Source organism: Taudactylus pleione, unplaced genomic scaffold, assembly GCF_031769625.1.
Source record: "Taudactylus pleione unplaced genomic scaffold, aTauple2 ptg000381l, whole genome shotgun sequence".
NCBI lineage: Eukaryota > Metazoa > Chordata > Amphibia > Anura > Myobatrachidae > Taudactylus > Taudactylus pleione.
Genome location: NW_028284782.1, coordinates 1,926,839 through 1,945,507, shown reverse-complemented (window position 1 = coordinate 1,945,507; position 18,669 = coordinate 1,926,839). Strand labels below are relative to the sequence as shown.

The 18,669-nt window shown below is 46.6% G+C and overlaps 1 protein-coding gene across 1 annotated transcript in view; it reads left to right on the top strand.

Moving 5' to 3' along the window:
• Positions 1–12,030: 12,030 nt before the first annotated feature.
• The window catches only part of ZMYM3 (zinc finger MYM-type containing 3), a 186,193-nt gene continuing 179,554 nt past the window's right edge, over positions 12,031–18,669 (top strand). Inside the window, exon 1 of the mRNA XM_088445535.1 lies at positions 12,031–12,096. The gene's annotated coding sequence lies outside the window, so the exon portion shown is untranslated. The remainder of the gene's footprint in view (positions 12,097–18,669) is intronic.

Below are 18,669 nucleotides of genomic sequence, written 5' to 3'. Positions count from 1 at the left end.
TATTTTTTTACTTAAAATTTTACATCTTATTCACATCACAGACACAGCAAAAAAACACTCAAAGTGTACTACGGATGCTGGGCTGTGACTTTAACTGCACAGGAATTAGTTTTAAAAAGTACAAAGTAGCAGATGAGGCACAACGGTAGCTGGCGTGAGAAAAGGAGACTTATGTCTTACCTGTTCTTCGACTCCATAGGGGCACAGGGACAACTCTGGCTGTAGAGGAGAGACTGGGCACCAAATGCTTAAATTAATTATCCACAAACCCAGGCTCCTCTCCTCTATACCCCGCTCCCAGGCACTGGACATCAGTTTCGTTTGCAAGCCCACGGCAGGAGCGAGGCAGAAGAGAAGGAAGGCTGGCATACATACAGAACCGAACATATCATGGAAGTATACTGTCAAAGCAGAATAATTGGCTGAGACAAGTTCAGTTTAAGATTTAATCGCGATGACGCCATCTTGCGATTGGCCGCAAGACGCCATCTTGAAAATTAGATCGCAAGACGCCATTTTGCGAATGGCCGCCTAAGCGCCATTTTAGATAAACTCACATTTTAGTACATGTGGCGATAATACTATTAGCACCATGCAATTGCATCTTTCACCATTTCTCATACACACATTAATACACACAATTGCGCTGTTAACTAGTCGCATATTAGCGAATGCATAGGACTTTGTATGAAACCGCTGTTTTATTAGCTTTATGCGCATGCATCTGCCCCAAGTTAACTAGCGTCCTTATATCAAACTCCGAATACTCACATATTACATATTCACACATAAGGTTTAATAAGCTTTAAAGTATATGATTTAAGTTGGTTCAGTTAGTTTAAATGCTGAGAAATAAAGATCTTTGATAACTAAGGTTTTATACATGCTAAACAAGTCGTGTTTGGTTTCGTACTGATGCGTACTCTTTCCACAGTATTCCGGTGTTATCGGTGGGGAGATCGCATCATGCCTTCTCGAGTTATGGATCACAGAGACTACAAGCAACAAAATGTATATTTCATGAACAACTGTTTGGATGTTACAGGGGGCGGGAAGGGAAAGACCCCCAGCTGTTAGAGGCAGGGAGAGTCTATTTGAACCAGCCTGTTAAATGCTCTGTAACAGATGCTTCTCCCCTGGGAACCAATGACATTGGCAACAAACTTCTCTATTGTCCTGTCTATTCTGGGGGGGTATAAATATGTGTGCTCAAACGCTGGGTTCTTAGTCTTCGTGCTGAATGCTGAATGACGAGGGGTCTCTTGCTGATGCCTATCTTCGGGTCCGGAAGCGCTGCATATGTATACTGTACTTGGGTCTGTATAATTCCTTTTGCGCCTAAATTGTGTCTGGATCAATTGCGTGTAACTGTCTGAACTTTTACTTGAATAACACTTGTGCTTTGGAACCACAGATTCCAGGTCTAAGTCTTTATTTACTATATGACTGCGTATGCAAATTAGTGTACAGGTACTGTGCCTGACACAGAGCCCTGTACACAGCACAAAGCTCCAGAATGTTTATAGAAAGCTGGCTCTCCTGATGTGTCCAACGGCCCTGAAAGGGAGCTGACAAGTTACAGCCCCCCAACCCCGAAGGCTAGCACCGGTGGTGAGTAGGAACCAGTTCTGGATTCAAAAAGGGCGTCCCTTGTCTAGATGAGAATGCTGGAGCCACCACAGTAGGGAGAAACGAACCTCCTGGGAGAAAATTAGAATCTGAGCCTTGAGGTTCAGATGTGACTTAATCCAACGCCTCAGAACGAGTCCATGGAGAGGCCAGGAGTGAAACTGTCCGTACTCCACCATGTCTTTAGTCAAAACTAACGACCCCAGAATTTGGATGCATGAGTGAATGGACATTTGCCGCAGACTGCGAAAGTTGCGAATTCTGGTTTGCAATGACAAGATCTTGTTTGGAGGAAGGAAGACTCTCTGAGTTCTGGAATCCAACAAGGCATCCAGGTAGAGCATCTCCTGGGATGGAGATAGCATCAACTTCTTCCAGTTAATTATCCACTCGTATGATTGAAGAAGCCGTATCGTCAGATGGATGTGATCCCTGAGCACATCTGGAGATTGTGCTAAGAGAAGCAAGTCATCCAGGTATGGTAAAATTCTGACGTTCATGCATCGTAGATGTGCTGCCATGACCTTCGTGAACACACGAGGGGCTGTGGACAGACCAAATGGCAATGCTTGAAATTGGTAGTGGTTGGTTTGTATCGCAAACCCGAGGAAACATTGGTAATTGGCTCATATAGGGATATGCAAATAAGCATCCTGTATATCCAAAGACGCCATAAAGTCCCACAGTTCCAAAGCTAAGATGATGGACTGAAGGGACCATGCAGAATTCAGGAATGCGGAGAAACTTGTTTAGATGCTTCAAATTGAAAATGGGCTGGAAGTAACTATACGGCTTCTGAACTAGAAAGAGGTTGGCGTAAAAACCTAACCCTCTCTTGGACAAGGGAAAAGGAATGACGACGCCTGAGGCGAAAAGAGAGCGAATCGACGCCTCTAGAGCTTCTGCCTTTTCTGGTTGAGCAGGAAGACCGGTAGAAAAAAACCTGGAAGGTGGACGCTGTCGAAAAATAAGGGCGTAGCCTCGAGACACGACGTCCTTGACCCAATCATCCATTGTGGTCTGAATCCACACTGCCGAAAAGTGAAGAAGCCGGCCTCTCACTCCGAGGTCCCCCGGGAAGAGGCCCACCCCATCATGCGGCAGGCTAGTCCGCTGGTTTGGCAGCTGCTTACCTCTAGGCTTTTGGAGGCAGAACCCTGTGTTCTTGGAACCGGCAGACCTCTGGCCTTACCCTGCGAATGAAAGGAATGATCAACTGAAGTTCTGGGTCTTGTAGTGGTGACAGACGGCAGGAAAGCTGATTTGTAGGATGCCAACATAGACACTATCTTGGCCAGTTCCGGACCAAATAGGATCTCACCCAAATAAGTTAGAGCTTCAAGAGCCTTCTTAGATTCTGTGTCCGCTTTCCAAGTACGCAGCCAAAGGGCTCTTCTGGCAGCAACTGCAGAAGCAGTAACCTTAGAGGTTAGAAGTCCAGAATCTATAGCTGCTTCAGAGAGATAAAAAGCCGCTTCTCTAACATGTGCAACCATAGCAACTAAGTAATTGCTAGGTAAGACCGTCCTCCAAAGAGTCTGCCCAATGGCCTACAGAATTAGCTACCCAAGCAGATGTCAGGACTGGACGAGTGAGAGCTCCTGCATTCATATAAATGGTCTTCAGGAAGTTTTCCAACTTCCTATCTGTAGAATCTTTGAGAGATGCCGTATTTGGTATAGGTAGGAGGTATAACCTAATAAGATGGGTAATATGGGCATACACCGGGGGGGGGGGAGGGATGGACGTAACTGCTCTAATAAGAGCTTCTAAATCTACAGGGGACAGATTTCCTCTGGAACAGAAGTTTCCACATCCGAAGCAATGGGGTGCTAGCCTCACCATCTGAGGAAGCTACTGAATCCGAGCCCCTGGCGGTTAATGAAGTGGGACTTTCACGTGGAGCAGGCCTATGCCGAGCCTTAATGATCTCATTTCTCTCTGCATCAAAGTGGATATACGCTTTAGAGAGCGCCAAGCTGAAAAGCACAGAGCTGATCCTTTTGGGTCTCATCCTCTACATGCTCCTACCCGTTCTCGTCCCTCCTTTACAGATGGCGAACCCATGTAGGTTAATAATATCTGTCTTTCTAAAGAAGAATGACAGAGACGCATTCAAAAGAACCTTTGTCTATAATGTGGAGACACTGGTCACCTGGTGGCTTCCTGTACCCACAAGCCGGGAAACGCCCTTTCCTAACTAGTCCCGGGGACACTCAGGAGTAATACTTCCGTCCCCAAAGCAATATGACTCTGTCTAGCCCATAGCTCTAGACATTAAGTCTAGTCCTGCATTCGTATCTGCCCTCCTGGATTCTGAGGCAGCAGAAAATTTCATGTCCTCTCGTTTAGCAGATAAATTACAAATTCCTTGCATCACCTTGGATCCTGCTATCTCCTTGACTTCTATCGGCGGTAGGCCTATTTCTAATGGAACTGTGGGCCTGATTCTGACCCGCTCGCGAGCGCTGAGCGCTCGCAAGTGGGTCGATGGTGTCCAAGTGCGCATGTACCCCGAAAGGAGGTGGTACTGTCATGACCTGTTTAGCGGCGTGGAGGTTTCCGGTGCTTACCAGTGAGGGCACTGTGGCGCGGTCCTTCTGTCGGGGTAGCTGGCATGTGGAGACTAGCATTGGCTGTACGCAGAGGTCTGCCAGTATTGGACCATCCTGGCAAGGGTATGCTGTGTCACAGGTGTCTGGGTGCCACCATGTTGTCTTTGGCCATGTGACATAGCAGGTCAATCGTCTGTAGGTCACCTGCTCTCTCTGGCCTATCATGTTCCGCTACTGGGTACTTAAGGGTGTTTGGAGCTCCCTGTAGTTGCCAGTGCAACGTGTTCACAGCGTAGCTGTGAAAGAGAGTTCTCTGCGCTCCTGTAACCTAGACTTGTGTTCTAGTGCTAGCCCTAGCTCTTTGTCGGTCTCTGGCTCCCTGCATAGCCTGCACAGCTCTGCCTAGCCTTGCTCACTGCTGAGATCAGTCCTGTGCCTTCCACCAGACTCACTCCTGCCTGAACCTGTCTCCTCAGTTAACCCACTCTTGCCTGAACCTGTCTCCTTAGTTCACGCATCACAGCATTTCCGGATCTCCATTTTAGCCAGCATCACTGCATTACTGGATATCCCCATCAGCCACTATTCAGCAAACCAGGATTTCCACTTCACTCCCACAGTTCATCTGGATTCATCTCTGCCACTGATCTGGACATTTATTACTCCCATTCACTGCAGCTCCCTTCAGCCACATATATCAGTTTGTTTATTACTGGACTTTAGTTTATCTTTATTCATGTCTACAACAGTCACATTAAACAACCCACCTTTCAGTTTAAACCTGTGTGTGCTCCTGTTTCCACCCCGGGTCCTCAACAAATACAGACTCTGATACTGACACAATTCCGGAGACCTGGCCTTACTCGGGGGTGGAAGGTCCGAAATTACTGAGTTCCAGAACTCGAGGGTAATGGGGCCAAAGGTAAACAGGCAGACTTGGTAGCCGCCAAAGTGTCCACAATTCTGTCCAAATCTGGACCAAAAAGTACCTGGCCGTTAAAGGGTAAACCTTCTAACCCTTTCTTGGACTCAGCATCCGCCCTCCAAGATCGCAACCAGAGAGAGCATCTAGCCGACACTGCAGCCGATGAAATGCGGGATGTTAGCATACTAACATCCAGAGCAGCCTCATTCACATATGTGGCTGAATCTCTGAGGAAACCTACCAGTTCCACTTGTTCACTGGTAGCTTCTACAGGCAAGGACGCCTCCAGGGCATTAGCGTAACGCTCCATTGCCCTGGCCACCAAGCATATAGCCGTAGCTGGCCTAGCCACTCCCCTGAAAGAGAATAAATTTAAGCATATTTCCACCTTCCTGTCCGTGACCTCCTTTAATGATGACATGGCATAGGGAGTGTCGCGCTTTTGACAAGGCGCATAATATGAGAATCCACCTGAGGTGGAGTTTCCCATTTAGAGAAATACTTCTCCTCGAACGGATAAGTGGTCTCCAATCTCTTCTGTGGCTGAAATCTCCTGCTTGGAGTTTTCCATGCTTCTTCCAAGTGATCAACCAGCTGACCAGACAGCGGAAAAGCTGTCACTGAACTTTTAACTTCTTTAAAGTGAGCATGTTTGGATTTGGCTGCTGGGGTATCCTCATCCCCAATATCCATGGCCACACGGACCGCACGGATGGGCCATGCACATATATTTTGGACTTGGGCTATGCCTCTCTTAGAGGGAGCTCAGATTCAGATAAGTCCTGTATTTCCCCATCATCAGTTGACACGTCATCCTGATAGTACGTAGACTGGGAAGACAGTGGCCCTCATTCAGAGGCAGTCGCTAGGGCGCGATCAATCGTATCATAAAAGAGCGAGAAAATGCAAATCAAGTGCAAAATCGCAGCACACATCGTAGGTGAGGAAACTCCCATCACAATGAAAACACACCTCCTGAGTCTCGTAAAGGGTGAGCGAGGACTACAGTCACAGAAACTTGTCGGTTGCTGGCGCCAAGCTATGTGACCATCATGGTTTTTTGGCAGAGTCAAGTTTCCACATCTGCACTTTCGATGGTTCTTTTGCCTATTTCGATGCGGATGCAAGCAGCGTGCAATCGCTTTGGTTTTTTTGTCTGTTCTTCTAATGTAAATTTTGCATGTGTTTTTTGATGTTTGGTTTAAGAAATCTGGCTATGGGCTTTATTATTTAAAAAAAAACAAAAAACAAAGCATGCTGGGATGTGCAGTACCACAAACCTAAAAAATATAAAAAAAGGGAATTATGATTATTAAATGTATTTTAAATGGTCTTGCAAACAAATGTAATATAAATATCACATACCGAGACCAACCAAATATAATGTCCTTTTAAAAAGAAAAAAAAGCCAATTAACGCAACCACTTTGCTAATATACATTGCAATGACAAACACCTGTTACTTTGTTAATTGACTCCAGACATGGGCAGAGGCAGAAACCATCGCCTGCAGTCGCAGTGCTTGAGGTAGAACCTGGGCTCACTCAAGCACTACGAGAAGTAGCATCTTAAAGGCTGCGGTATGACGTGTGCGATGACCTGCTCAGTAATTTATGCACGCCTTTAAATCTCTCTTTTTACGACAGACATGCCTGCATTCGCAGCGCCACGCCCCCGTTCACATGCACCTTCCCCTGTTACCACCCACAAATGGAACTATCTGTCAATCAGAGCTACGACCAAGTAGTGACTGACGACAGACTCCATATAGCTCGCAAGAACTGGCTTGCGCATGCGCAATGCCGACTACACGCATGCGCACATGACAAAAAATCGCTCGTTGCGATCGATCGTGCCCTAGCGACCGCCTCTGAATGAGGTCCTGTATCTCTTTCCTAACAGAATGTTGGAAAGGCTCCCCCTGTAATACCTCCGTCAGGTTTTGCACTGTATTGGAGAGTGTATTAACCCACACAGGTTCCGACTGTGTTTGGTAGGGAGTAGGTTGTAAAGGCATACCACAGCCAACAGTCTGGGCGTCCCCTGTGACGCAGATGGCATAGCAAGATGCGAAGTGTACCCCAATGGTGGGGTCACTGGTGGTGCGGCAAGCCGACCCATCAGGGTATTTAGTGCTTGTGCAAAGCAAGCCCATGGAGGCTCTTGAGAAGAGCTGGGCCCAGTAGGTAATCCTGCATTCCTGGTACACAATCCTCCCACAATAATCTCTCCCTCTCTTATTCCAGCCAAACATCTGTTGCAGGACTGTATGAGGGGTAGATCAGTCTGACCAGACTCACTGCCAGACATTATAAATGTATGTGTCAAACTCCTCAGTACAATAATCGTTTGAACTGTGAAGCAAATTAACCCCTGAGCAGCACTGTCACCGCAATGGCTAGTGAAAGAGAAAGTACAGGGATAGATATAATGGCTGACAGAGAAATACAGGCAGACAGCACTAGCACAGACACATACAATGCCAGGAAAAACCTGCACTATCATCAACTAGCTAGACCTTGTGTCTAGTAGGAATAGTGCTACATACACTGACCTGCTTAGAGGAGAGGTATGTAGAGGGGCCCAGGCACCGCAACTCTTGGTGAGACCCGCGCTTCAGCATATATAAAATGACCACCGGACTCATAGGGGGCGTGTCTGTGGGAGGAGAGCTGCCTGCAACCGCCAGACTGCAATGGAAAGGCGCTCAGTGCATCGGGGAAGGGGCCAGCTGTGCAGTATCCCTGATGGTATAGTGTCAGAGCAGGCGCAATGCCTGTTAACACACGCAGCCGCTTCCACAGGACCCCCGCCTGGGAAGCCTACAGGACTGTGATGTCAGCAGGCACCCGCCGTGGACGCCCGCTGCTTACCTTAACGTCCCCTGTGATGTCCGGCCACAGTCCTGGGCGTCTGGGGGTTTTTGCTAGCCAAAACCCCCAGACACCCGCCGCGATCCCTGGCACCATGCTAGCGTCTCAGCGCCGGCGGGGTGTCGGAGTGGACTGCCCCTGCTGACCACTCTTGTAGTTTTTAAAAGTTTTCTGGGGCTGTCAATGCAGCCCCTCTTGAAGTGACCCGACTCCATGCCGAGCACCTACGAAACTGAGGTGCCTTGGCTTGGGGGCGGGGTATAGGAGAGGGGCCCGGTGCATCCTGGGAGCACAAGTACAACTATTGAGGTGCCCGAGACTGATGTCATCGCCTATACCCCCAAGGTCTCCTGTGGAGCCCTATGGACCCTGCCGTAGAAACACTGCGGGGTCAGGGAGAGGTGCTGGCCTACTGCTAGACTAGTACGTCCATGGAGTAGCTGGGGCAGTACATGCCCTACCCCGTTACTCACTAACTACCTGTGCTGACATGGTGCTCAGAACATAATACTCCAATGCTGTGATGTGATGCATGTGGGAGTACGGAGAATAGAGGAGAATCAAGGAGGGCAAATGATTAGAAAAGAGAAGCATTAAAGAGGATAAAGGAGACTAAAAAAGTATGAAGGAGGGCAAAAGGAGGAGAATGGAGGAGGAGAATAGAGAATGATAAAGTAGGGAATAGGAGGAGAAATGTAGAGAAGAATAAATGTGGAAAAAGGAGAATAGAGAATGATGGAGTAGGAGGATAACTCCATCCCCTGGATTTTGGTACCCATTGTTTGACTAGACCTCAGTGAGCTTAGTCTATGGCTCGAATGGGTGTGGTATAAGAGATAGACAGTAATTAGATAGACACCATACTGTATGTTAGACAGTCAATAGTTAGACAGAGACAAAAGGTTGACAGGGACAAAAGTCGACAGGTATAAAAGGTCGACACAAAAATGGTCGACAATTTTTTTTTTTCAGCAATAATCTTCACCTCCCCATGGTGCCTAACCCTCCCTCCAGGTGCCTAACCCTAACCATCTGGGTAAGTGACTAACCCTAACCGTGGGGGGTAAGAGCTTAACCCTCCAGTAGGTGCCTAACCCTAAAAAATAAATAAAAATGCGTTGACTATTTTCATGTCAACCTTTTGTACCTGTCGACCTTTTTACATGTTGAACTTTAGTGTGTTTGACTTTTGTCCCTGCCTAACTATTGACTGTCAAACATTAGATTGTCTATCTAATTTCTGTTTATCTATTTTCCGGAACCCTTACACAATGTATGGGTATTGTTACGGCACGCCCTAGTAACCGCATAAACTCTTAGAACCAGGTAAGAGAGCAGCAACCTTTCCCGTAGAGATTGATACTCTCTCAGGTACTCGGGTACCCCCAGGACGTACACTCAAAGTAGTAGGAGTTTATGCAGAGGACTGGTGGCATCAGCGTGAATGGTTGAAGAATGGATCAGGCAGCAAGGAAACCTGAGCCAAGGATATCCAGGTATACTGCTAGCGGCAGTGAGATATAGGACAAGGTACTGAGATATAGGTGGTACCTCAAGAATAAACACAGGCTGCAATCCAGTTAGTGATTCTGAGATGCACCGAAAAAGTGGAAACTGCTGAGATGAGGCAAAGGCTGGAACCCAATGAAAGGTTCTGAGGTGCAGGTCATTTCTGGATACTGCTGAGAGGAAGCGCAGGCTGGTATCTAAGGCGAGTAGTGCGGTGGCTCATAACAGAAATAATGGAAGATACTGTATGTCATGCGGTTGAAGCAGAGAGAAAATACAGCTGGATTAAAATACCTTGGGCAGGTAAGTAGCTGCGTGATTCTTACTAGCATGCTCTGTGAATTGTATGTTGGTCTGTATGATGCTCTCTGTATTGTATGTCAGTCTGTAGGATGCTCTCTGTATTGGGTGATTCTCTGTGTGACGCATGGGACATTTACATAAGTTCAAGTCCGTGAACTGTTTCTATTCCACATTTTTTTTTCTGGTGTCCAAGTCTTAAAATATTTCGTTGGTAGAAAATACACACTAGAAAAAATGTCACTACAGTAAACCGTTTCTTCTTGATTTTTTAAAAACTCTGCATGATGCACTGGACTGTCACTAGGATGCTCTCAGTATTGTGTGACTCACTAAGATGGTCTCTGTATTTTATGTGAGTTATTACGATGCACTCTGTATTAAATGGTGGTCACTGAGATGCTCTATGTATTGTATTATGGTCTGTAAGATGCCCTGTATTGTACGGCAATCACTAAAATGCTCTCTGTATTGTACAGCAGTCACTAGGATGCTCTATGTATTGCATGGCAGTCAATAGGATGGTATCTGTATTGTATGACAGCAGCTTGGATGGTCTTTGTATTGTAAGGCAGTCACTTGGTTAGTCTCTATTGTGCCTGGCAGTCGCTTGGATGCTATTCATAGTTCATGGTAGCAACTTGCACTCTGTATTATATGGCAGTCACTGGCATGCTCTCTGCATTGTATAGTGGTCACTAGGATATAGTGTTGCCTAGCACGTTCTAAAGTGCTAGCCAAACCATTTGGATGATGGTCATGCCCACTATAGTGCCATGACACAGAAATTCCCAACTAGATATTGTTGGACGCTGCCAGGGGTGTTTCAAGAGAGAAGGGGGCCCCCTCCTCTTTCTGGTGGCCGGCAGCGCACTGAGCGCAGCTCCTCAGTTGTACTTTGGTCACTAGTCTGTGCCCAGTCTACAGCGAATGCGCAGGTCTCTGTGTTTTCCATACTGTGAATGCGTAAAACACAGGGAATATGGCCGTGGCTGCCATTTTCCAGGCGTTTTTTTCAGCACTGTCACTGGTGCCGACGTGGGACCCAGAGTGGTAAGTATAATATGGGTGCAAGGTGTGCCCCCTGGACCCAGGGGCCTGTGTACACTGCACACCCTGCAACCATTATAAATAAGCCCCTGGACGCCACTTATATTAGCCTAGGGCAGGGTGCTCGTCCTTAACTAAAAATGGGCATTTGAACTGTGGTATGACTAATGTTAATTTGGCATTTGCAACTAAACAATTGTGTCACAATTGTGAAATTATAATAAGCAAAGGTTCTTATTTTTAACTTTCAATGTATAAAACATTTTCATATTTGTACGATTTAATTTCATATAGTTGCTGCTGCTGAACATGTGTATTTTAAAAACTCCAAACTACCTCTACATGGGGAGCAGATGGCATGAAGGTGTCTTGAATTCCATAAAACAAGCCACATGCAAAAATAATATATGAATAGAACTATAATCAACAAGAGGCTGTTTATCCTTAACCTTGGGACAACACTTAAGTCCATTTGGGTCCCTCATCCCGCCTGTTTTGGGCAATAATAACACCAGCTCATGCCCGCGCACTCCGCATTACCAAAAAAAAAAAAAAAAAAGACAGAATACTGCGCATGCGCTCCACCCACCCGGTGGCTCTCCAGGCGCGCGACGGCGCACACATATTTCCCTCCCCTCCACCCAGAGAAACGAGCTACTAATACATTATTTTGGGCAATAAGCCCCGCCCCGGTAAGCTAGCCGCGCCCCTCAGACGCGGAAGCGCGCTCTGCTTGCTCTCAACCTGGACTCACTCTTAAAGGGACCGCTGCGGGCGCGCGCATGAGAGAGAGTGCGCGAGACAGCCCGAGACAGCGCCGCGAGGCGGAGAGAGACAGAGAGAGAGTCTCGAGGAGACCGCGGCTGCGCGAGAGACTGCAGCAGGAAAAGCGAGAGAAGCGGCAGAGGCCCGCCGCCCGGTGAGACACCCTGTACTGTGTTGGGAGGGGGGGTGTGAGACACCCCGTTAAGGTATGGTAGGGGTAGAAGCGGTAGCAGCCAGATAAGTGAAGGGTGAGGGGCTATAGGGACACCCAGCCTGTCTCTGGGGAATAGGCAGGGCACCTTGCTGTAAGGATTCGATGTAGCGGGCACAACACCCGTACGGAGGGAGGCGGACGCCCTTAGGTGGGTGGGGCAATCTGGCGAGATTCGGGCTGGGGGTTGGGGAGCTGAGCAGCAGCACATAGCAGCATGTGAGAGGAGGGTGGCACATCACCGGCTGTGAGTGGCGGGAGAGAGAGTGCCTGGTGTGCGGTAAGAGGCGGGAGGTGGCTATGTATTTCTGGGGTGGAGTGCAGGGTGCTGAACAGGCACTGCCTCGTATTTTTTGGGGTGATCGTAGCTGGTGTGGAGAGGATGTGGCTGTAGGATCAATGGGGTGGTTGGTGTAGAGCCCTTTACAGGATGAAACAGATTGGCAGGAGTGATGCACCTCAGGGCAGTGGGAAAGCTTGGGTCACACCCACAAAATAGTGGGGTGCAACTGCCATAGGAACGTTCAGTGGATTACAGTATTTAGGTGAAACATAGCAAAAGGTGGCTCTACTTGAAGATATTGGGGTTGCAAAGCTGCAATGGCAGACTGATCATGTGTTATGCATGTGTGTATGTGTATATATATATTTATTTCACTAACAAAGTCCCTAACCGCTAAGGCTGGGTACACACTAGACGACCGGCAGTCGGTTTACTTTCGCCCCGGACCGTGAAAGATTTCCTGTACACGTTAGAAGATTTAATGAACGACAGAACGATCACTTGTTCTGTCCTTCATTAAACTACACAGCCCCACGTGCGATATTGTGTGATGGGCTGTGCAGCACGGCCGATCACACAAAATTGCTTTCCACCCGCGGAAGCGTGCAATGGGGCATACACTTTTGCACAATTTGTCCCAATTTGCCTCAAAACATCAATTCTTCCAATTTGTTGTGTAGGGTATGCCCAGCCTTAACCATTTAACTGGCTAATTTGTTTCCAACCGGTTTGAAATAGTTATTTTTTTTTATTTTGAAATTAAATTTAGTTTATTTAAAAAAATGTATTTAAAGATTTTATTGGGGAAAAATAATTCCCCCATCTCCATATTGCCCAATTGTAATTGTACTACACATCCCTGCATTAACACATCCCCATTGGCATTTTCCCCATCCGTTAGTGGTAATAGGGTTCCAGACCATAGAGAAACAGTAATAAGGTTGACAATGTCTAGATAGACACCAGATGTTAGACAGTCAAAAGGTTGACACATTAAAGGTGTACATGTAAGAAGGTTGACAGGGTCAAAAGGTCGACACTTAACCCCTACTTTTAGGGTTGGGCACTTACTGAAGGGTTAGGCACTTACCTTGACGTTTAGGGTTAGGCACCAGGAGGGAGGATTAGGGTTGGGCACTTACGGAGGGTTAGGCACCAAGGGGAGGGTTAGGGTGAAGAGCTAAAAAAAAAAAAAGTGTCAACCATTTTCATGTGGACCTATTGATCCTGTCGACCATTTGTACCTGTCGACCTTTTGTCCCTGTCAACCTATTGACTAACATCTGGTGTCTATCTAGACACTGTCGACCTTTTTACTGTCTCTGTTAATCCAAACCCGTGGTAATAACTCCCTAGTGGCAAAGTCCTTCCAACCTCCAGTGTCTTCGGTACCCACCCTGGTAGGAAACCCTTCCACCACAAACCATTTATTAAGAGGGGTAGTACCACTCCCCTGTAACATTACCCTCACACCCCACTCCTCCATACCATACTACAGAGCGTGGTTCATCACCGATCATCAGTCCCCTTTGCAGCAGCTGATCTTTGCACACGCAGAGGTCAGCCAGATAGTTCCACCCCCCCCAAGCACTAAATTACCTTCCTCACACTTTTGATTCTGGCGCATGTACCCCAGAGTTCTGTTTGCTTGGGATTCTGGGGCTCGATTTCGGGAGTGTTGTTGGTCATAGACCGCAATATCACTCCCAGTGGGGCTGGAGCAGCAGAAGGAAATCCGTTATGCACATCGTGTCAGTTAAAGCCCAGCTGACCTTGCCCGGTAAGTGGTTAATGATTGCTGCTACTCCTGTATGATTATGATTCACAGCCTTTAAGGATCCAACCTGGTATAACAAACCAGAAATTGTGGAGTAAACATAGTGTGTGTAAAAAAAAAAAACTGCACCATTTTGTAGTGGAAACTCCTAGAAATAACCTGCACTTTGTTTCATCTCGATCCGTCAAGTTAAAACTGAGCAATAACAAAAACAAAACTTATTCACATCATCAATGCAAGAGATAGGTGTGGCATCATGTGTGCGACTGGTAAGGGGTGATGGGAGAGGTGCTTTGGGGCTGCGTTCACTTGAATAGGATAGGCTACATATCAGTCTGTGCACAGGGCACAGAGTGATGTTGGTGTGGGTGAAGGCGCTGCTGCCACCAGTCTGCATAGCACTACTGGTCACATAGGCCACTCCTACGACACGGACCCCTCAAATAAAAAAGTTGGCAGAGAGATTTCATTTTGGGCGAAGTCGCGGGCAACAGCTAGTATATTATAAAGTTGATATTTTTAATATTAATACCAACTTCGCTAGTTTCCCTTGTATTTTTTCTTCTGGCTGCTATTATTTGATTATGGATTACCACCTCATCCAAAGTCATGTTACATATGATGTAGTAATCAGAGAGGCTTTGGAAAGCCCCTTTCACTTCTACCCAATGACACTCTCCTTGTCACTTTAAGTGATGCCTGAGCTGTGATGACCACCTCTTCCATCTGCCAATACATGACAAGCGTGAGTCTGTGCAGTAAACTCTGTTTGTTTGCCAACCAGAGTAATGTTGAAAAGGAGATAATGATTTGTAGAGCTCAGAAAAAAATAAACACAGGTGCATGGCTATTTAAATCGATTTTTAAAGAAAATAATCTAGAATTGCTGTTTTAAAATGTCAAAATGTGTATAATTAAGAATGACAGCCATTCTATAAAGGGAATTGGTATGAAATGCTGCCGGAACTAATCTCTGTGGATGTGATACCGACGCCAGAAGACAGAACAGTGAAGATCCCCACAGGGTTAGTACTTTAACTATTCCTAGTCCTCCTAACCCTCCTTCAGGGGTGCCTAACCTCCCGCCCTACTGCCTAACCCTATCCTCCCCCCAAGGGGTACCTAAACCCCCCCCTTCCTGCACCCTAAGCCTAACCCTCCTGGGGGTGGGTGGGGGGTGCCTATCCTCCCCATTCCCTAGCATAGCCCTAACCTTCCCCTGTGGGTTGGCTAACCCGTAGTCCCCTTGGGGGTCCCTAAACTTCAGCCCCCAGGCTAAGTGTTCTACTTACCCGTCGCAGACGATCGGAATGGCGGGGCTCGGTGTTCCGGCATCGGGATTAACATAGGCGTCGGTATTTCAACGCCTATGTTAAATCCCTTGCTGGGATTACGCTGTCAGGAAGCTGGCGGTCGGCATTTCGTCCTCCGGCTTCCTGACTTCATACCCTATTAAGGCTTTCAAAACACGTGATCAGAGCAGTGAAGTACTGTACAATGGCATACAAAATGCATCGGTCTTGCTTCATGTTCTGACACTAAGCAGGAACTAGAGTGGACAAGTTGCCCATAGGAACCAATCACCTTTTGAGGTAGCCTTTTATTATTATTATTTTTATTATCCTCCTTTATTTATATGGTGCCACAAGTGCTCCGCAGTGCCTTACAAAGTACACAAAAAAATAATTTGACAACTGATAGTACAAAATAGGACGAGGACATGGATAATAAACATAAGTGACCATAACACCTAGATATGCAACAGAGCGTAACCAACCAAGTGCTAGGTGCCCTGGTGGGGGGTAAGAAGTAGGTGAAAGTAAAGTAAGGAAAAGCACAAGAGGGTAGAGGCCCTGCTCGTAAGAGCTTACATTCTAAAGGGGAGGGGCAGACAAACAGGTGTGACACAGATGGAGTAAACGGAGGGAGGAGCATGTTGCAGCAAGTACATCTATAAGTTAGAAGTTGATTGTTTGCTATGGGCAACTTCTTTACTCTTTAGAAGGCTTAATACAGATGTTCCTCAATTAACCTACTTGTTTAACAACTGCTCGGACTTACGACCAGCGCTCCGACCAGCTGGAACCCATAGTACAATGACTAAAATGTTACTCTTTTTTTTATGACATTAATTGTACTGTACAGTATGTAAGAGTTATGCAAAGTAAAACAGTTACAGTATCAAGTTTGAGTTTCCTTTAGACCATTTCTTTATTCAGAATAAATAAAAACGATTATCTCTATTAAATATATATGGCTCCTCGTTTAGTGACCAATTCGTTTAACGACCTAGTCATGGGAAAGGACTTGGTCGTTAAGTGAGGAGCATCTGTACTTCTTCCCTTTGAGTGTGGAGCCAGCAGCCCCTAGGTGTAAGTGCCAGCAATTATGCTTCATGTTTTATAGTTCCTGGGTTGAAACTTGACATGAGATGAAGACTGGTACATTGTGAGACATACTGTGGAACATTGTGAGGCATTATGGTCCATTCATTAATGGCGAACGCGCACTGTGAAGTTCAGTTGCAATTCAATTGCAAAATCGCATCGCTTTTTCAAAAGAAATTAGCATTTTTTTTGTCCACACCCCCCTGAAAAGGTAGTGAGTCTTATTGTAAGGCAAGAATGTCGGGACATAAGGCCATGTTCCAGAGAAGGACGGAATTACACAGCCGCACACAAGCGGCTGTGCAAATCCATCCATCTCGCATGCAAATGCAGAAAAAGGTGTCATGCACCGCTTTGCTACATTTGCGATCCCAGCACTGCGACTAATGTCGCTGGCTGGGATCACCATCTTTTGGTCAGTCTGGAAGCTGAAGCCTCCCGCAGCCTGGCCGTTGCCTGGTCAGACACAAAAGGCCAGGAATCAAGTGTCTGAGGAGGCGACACTTCTCCCTTTTCGGGAACGGCACCCAGGTATGCCCCTGCTCTGCCCACCAAACGCCGCAGCATGTCATTCGTGTTGCTGCTTTTGGGGGGGGGGGGGGGGGGGGGGTCTGTGAGTGAGTGAGATCGCAGAACTGGCCCTACGCAGACCCTTCAACATCGGAACATGTACGTTCATCCTCGGATGAATATATCTTTGAATCAGACCCATAATGCAGAACCTCTGGTACACCCCTCCTAATGAATAATCATGCACTGGGAGGAATTTCAATAGCATAATTTGGCCAATAAAGGTGATTTTCTCTAAAAAGCTCAATAATAGGCTAAATCATCTTGGACAGGTATGTCATGGAGTTTTATTGATGGGAGAGGGGTTTTTGAACTTGCAGATGGGAGTTAAACACGTTTATTCTGACTTTTTACAAACTTGTATAAAAATACTGCAAAATCACTGCTAGAAAGACTTTAATTTGATAAAAAAAAAAAACTTGATACCTATCATTTTTCAACCATTAGCAAAAAAAGCCATTTTACACTATTTAGAAGCCACCAGTACTTACCTTATGACCACTAACAGCCTTCTATATGGTTCTGCTCTCTTTGTTGTCACTTTTTGGGGGGGTTCAGGATGGTTCCCCACTTTTTCATGGTCTTCTCACAGTTTGCTTTTTGTACAAAATTCAAGCAACCTCATCTCAAGTAGCATAAATTGACATTTCTAATTAGATTATGCGTTTCTTGGGTGCACGCATTAGTGCAAAGTGTGCGAGTTTCATGAAACAAATTCTCAAACAAGCATCTCGGTGAATTGACCCCATACTACACACTCTAGGTTTTTTTTCGGGCAGGGTGCTGATCACTGAGGTGGGCACATTAATGATGAATACACCGCATTGCTAAATCTTAAATATACAGTAGTTGATAATAGCAACTTGGCTAGCCAGGATTCTAAAACTATCACTAGTGACTGCATGGTTCACCTGGGAGCCAATTCGATGAGGGTGGAGCTGTCCAGGTAATGGGTCTTACAGAAGTCCAGCAAGGCTGCCAGGTTGTCGAACAGCTGGTCCCTTGAAGCCATGGCCGAACAGTGAGTTGACAAAGTATTTATGTAACATCAAAAAGTAAATATTGAAGAAATATGTCTGTCCAGGCCAGCTGCAATAGTCAAATTGCGGGCACAATGTTAACTGTGTGTCTCACAATATATAACAGTAAGTGGGCTACTGCTAACCTTATAAATTTGCAAGTAACCCCTTTGATGATGGCTCTGGTGGTGGAACAATACCGTTATAATGGGAGGTCACTGAGAGAGTTTGATTTTGCAGCTGTGGATCTCAGGGGTTGGAAGTTAAACTTAATGAGCTTTGTTTCGCATATTGTCCTCAAATGCAAAAGCTGTGGGTGATGAGAGCCGAAATCACGCCAGGGATTATGACCTAGTGAAGGGTGTTCCCATTGCCTCTGGCACGCCAGATTTTATTACCCTCGGGTGGAGGTGTGGGGCTAGCCAGCATGAACAGTGGTCCCATAATGGCTACTTGGAGGTAAAAGTAGAGCCCAGATACATTTGGGTAGTTTTGAAGTCACCAGCATTCAAGGAAAACCAGTTGAAGCAGTGTCTTCCCTGTAGCTACACGGGTATGTGCCAATGCCAGACTAGCGATCCCGCTAGGCTGTCTTAGCGGGGTGCCGCACTCTGCCCGACTTCAAAACAGCAGAATGTGCCCTGCCCTTTTGGTGACACCCTGCTAAAACTTGCCTTGTGCCATCCCCACTCGCTGCCCGCAGTGTCCCACGGGTGGGAAAAATTGCAGTGCAGCGCTCACTGCTGGTGAATGCGGCATCTATTCACAGAGAGGGGGCAGCCCAGCATGTCCGTAAGTGCTAGGCACGCCCCTATGA